This window comes from Psittacula echo (genome assembly GCF_963264785.1).
Source record: "Psittacula echo genome assembly, chromosome: 1".
NCBI classification, from domain to species: domain Eukaryota; kingdom Metazoa; phylum Chordata; class Aves; order Psittaciformes; family Psittacidae; genus Psittacula; species Psittacula echo.
The window spans coordinates 95,908,396-95,912,054 of NC_137735.1; positions in this window are offsets into that span (position 1 = coordinate 95,908,396).

The following is a 3,659-nucleotide window of genomic DNA, read 5'->3' on the forward strand; positions in this document are numbered from 1 at the left end:
TGAGTACCTGGAGAATCCTAAATTGTTCAGTCACGGAACAATTGTATCCAGTCACTTAGCAGAAAAGGACATTCATCAATCCAGTGATGGGAATTATGAGTTTGGGAGCAGTGGAGAAACAGTACCTCTTTCAACAGCAAAAACTGTTTGTAAAAATAGTGTAACTAATTATTATGAACTATAAAAAATTATGGACAGAAAAAGGACAGAAAAAGAAAACAAATCTTGCCAGACAGATGACTAGCGTCGAAAAATGCAAACTCTTCTAAAGCAAATCCCCTACATTTACATTTCATGAACAAATTACACAGACTCTTTCTCTATTGATATTAGAGGTTCTTCTGCTTCCAGAGCATGGGAAAACAGCTGAACATTTATTTCATGCTTTCATACCAACACTCCCTATTTCTCTATTTGCATAATATTTTAAGGATAAAATCACAAATCCTTGTGGCTGTAAAAACGAACTGAGGATTCCAGCCTCTGTTCTGAATCACGTTTAATTGCTTTTGCATCACCTGAGTGAAAGGAATGAACCCTTCTGTGTCCCTTAACAGGGATACTCCAAAGACTGAAGCTGAAAAAATCCATCCAGCATTGCCTTGTTGCAGCAAACAGCAAAGAGCAGCGAAAGCACACTGGGTTTGGCAATTACTCATGGGAATGTGGATCCACAGCAGCCTCAGGGACAGGCAGCTGGACAAAGGGCTTATAAAAGACAGTCAGTCCTGTTTGTCCCATCAGTTTCTGTATGCGTATGCAGGACTGTACAGGTTTGCCTTTAGATGCACTTATGTGTAGGTGCACTTTCATACCTGAAGGTGTTTGTTGGCATATGGCAAAGAAAACTGAAAACCTCAACCACAAAGCTATGAGCCGCAAACCTCTCCGTCTCCTCTGCTTGTGCACACAGCTCAGGGCCCACAAAGCAGCCTTGCGCTGCAGCCCACATGCTCTTTAAGCCTTGAGAATTAGCACTGATCATGTGTTTGTGTTTTCTTCCCATACCATGCTTTATAAACACATGGAGGGGAAATGCCTTAAAGTGCAGTCCTGCCTTTCCAGCTCTGTTTCTTGGCTCCTTGAAGCACCACTTGCTGGAAAAGCCTGGAACCAGAGCGATTCATAAATCTCTTACAGCCAGTGACTCCAAGTCTGCAAAGATAACAAGAGTGAGCACCACAGCAAGCATGCTAGCAGTTACTATCCAGAGAAATACGTTGCAGCCATGCTTCTCATGGCACAACAAGGCTGTCCAGTGATCAGAATTTACTCATCAGCAAGTATCCCATAGAAAAGAATTATAGATAATTTTGAATATCCAAACACTCCCTATAGCATACATAACTTTCAAATTAGTAATTGAAATCTTTATCTTCTCAACAGAAAATAAAGTTTTTCTGAGTTTGTGTCTCTCTTCCCATTACTGTGTGTAATGTAAAAAAGATTTATTCCTTGGGTATGTGCTTGGAGTGCCCAAGTTAATTTAAAAGAGTCTATCAATGCAATAATAAAAATATTCTACATAAAATTAATTGGTTTTGCATTGTGTTGATTCCAGTGGCAGGTGTACTATTTAGTAACTTGCAGCTTGTGCAATTGGCTATCTCAGACTGCGAAACTCTTCATGGGAATAACGGTATGAAAGAAGAAGGAACACTCTTCCTTTTGATGGGCACGAGGAGGTAATAAATAAGAATTAGTATGCTTTGTGTTCCAGAGTTCAAGTGGGAAGTAGCAGTCTATCTCAGGGCAGATATTCAGGCTTAGGTCAGCTCCTCTCCCTCAGAATTGCTCAAGGTGCAAGCATAGGTTGCCTGCTCCCCAGCTGACATTGCATCTCATCACTTCAGACTGAGTCATGTATGTGGATAGTCTTCTCTCAGAGAGTAAATAGCCATTGCCTCTAGATGGAAACTTTTATCCACGCTTTGACCTTAAAGAGCATAAAAATGTGAAACAAAGCACAGATTTTTTTTCAATTTTTTTTTTTTTTTTTTTTTAGTATTCTAGACATTTTTTTAGTTTCTTTAAAACAACTGACAAACAGATATGAATTCCCTACCTGGTACTGGTCAACCCCAAATCTTCACATTAGCTATATTTTTATTTCCAGAAATAATTGTTAATTTTGCCTCAAAGGTCTCAAGGTTCTGTTGCTTGACGGAAGTTTCAAGGTTTAGAAACGCTACACAGTGTTAGATAAAATTACTAATTCCAGGAAGAATGCACCCTGCACATCAAACTCCTCTGCAGGTCTGTCTGCCAGTTCTCCAAGACTCTGTCACAGAGTCATTGAAGTTCAATCTCGGGAGCTCAGCTTGTGTCTGACTAGCGGAGTGTGAGGAGTAGACAGGCAAGCAAGGTTTGACAGCATGGAAAATCTCAGCTGTGTGGCTTTCTATGAGATACAGGACAAATGGATACCTCTCTACAGGTCCCGCATTCAACCAGCCAATAGATTCAGTCCTAAATCTCCAGTACTTTCTGCCCCACAAAAAGCATTAATAATGGCAGAGTTGTAGAAATGTTTCTCCACTGGAAACCTAGACTAAAAAGCCTAAAAAACCTCAATTTGAGTCTGAATCTTATGGTTGCTGAGGGCATGTGAATCAGTACAGGGATTAGCCCATGCCTTATGAATAAGTGATGCTCATGGATCAGGACCGAAGATTTCATGTGAAAGACAAAAGATACTGTTTAGAAAACAATGATTATTTATTTCTCATCAGTACTGGGACCTTGAAACAATAACAAACTGTTCAGCAACTTAAAAAAGGTCTTTTTGTACGTTTGTGTGCATGTCAGAAAGAGGAGGCTGCTCATTTTCTCAAATGTCCTTACTGACGTTTGGATAATGGGTGGAGCAACTACTACCTTCTACAGTCCTCATTGGTGAGTTAGAGTTGAATGAAGCTTTTCAACAAGTTTTTGTCTTGCGACCAAGTATAATCTGTGTTGGAATTGCTACTCTGTGAATTCTAAGCTCAAGCCAAAAGTAGGGTAAAGGTAGATACAAAGTAGAAGCCAAAACTATAGCAAAGAGACAAAACCTGGAGGAGTTGCAGATGGTTTAATGTTTAATTTTTATTTTTAAGAAAGAATACTTGCATATTTGTTTCTGTGCAATAAATTTGTGGTTTTGATAATTTTCTAGCAGAAGAGAAACCTGTATTTCAGACATTCAGACTACCAAACAGGAGGAAAAGCAGCCCAAAACGTGTCTTCCCTGGTTTTTGAAAACAGGAATTGCACTGCTAGATGATGGAAGAAAAAAACTTTCCAAAACATGGGGATAAGGATTCAACACAGCTATACCTGTCATTTTGAAATAAAAAGAAAAATTGTAGGAAGATCACTATGTTCCAACTTGCAAGACTCTGCATGTTATGGTGTGAAAATAATTTGGATCTGCTGGTGAGCCCTACATAAACTGAATATCTTTTTAATTGAAAAATCTTTTCAAAACAACAGATTAAAGAATAAATAAATTAAGAAAGATATTTTAGGTGATTGGGTGGGGATAGGAAATGAGACAGTGAGACACCTTTGAGGGTAATCCAGGCACAGGTGAAGGAAAACGTGGAGTGGAAGTTGGAGTATCTAAGGAATCAGAGAAGAAACCCCAGGACAAGAAAGCCACCAGAAAGTAAAAGAAT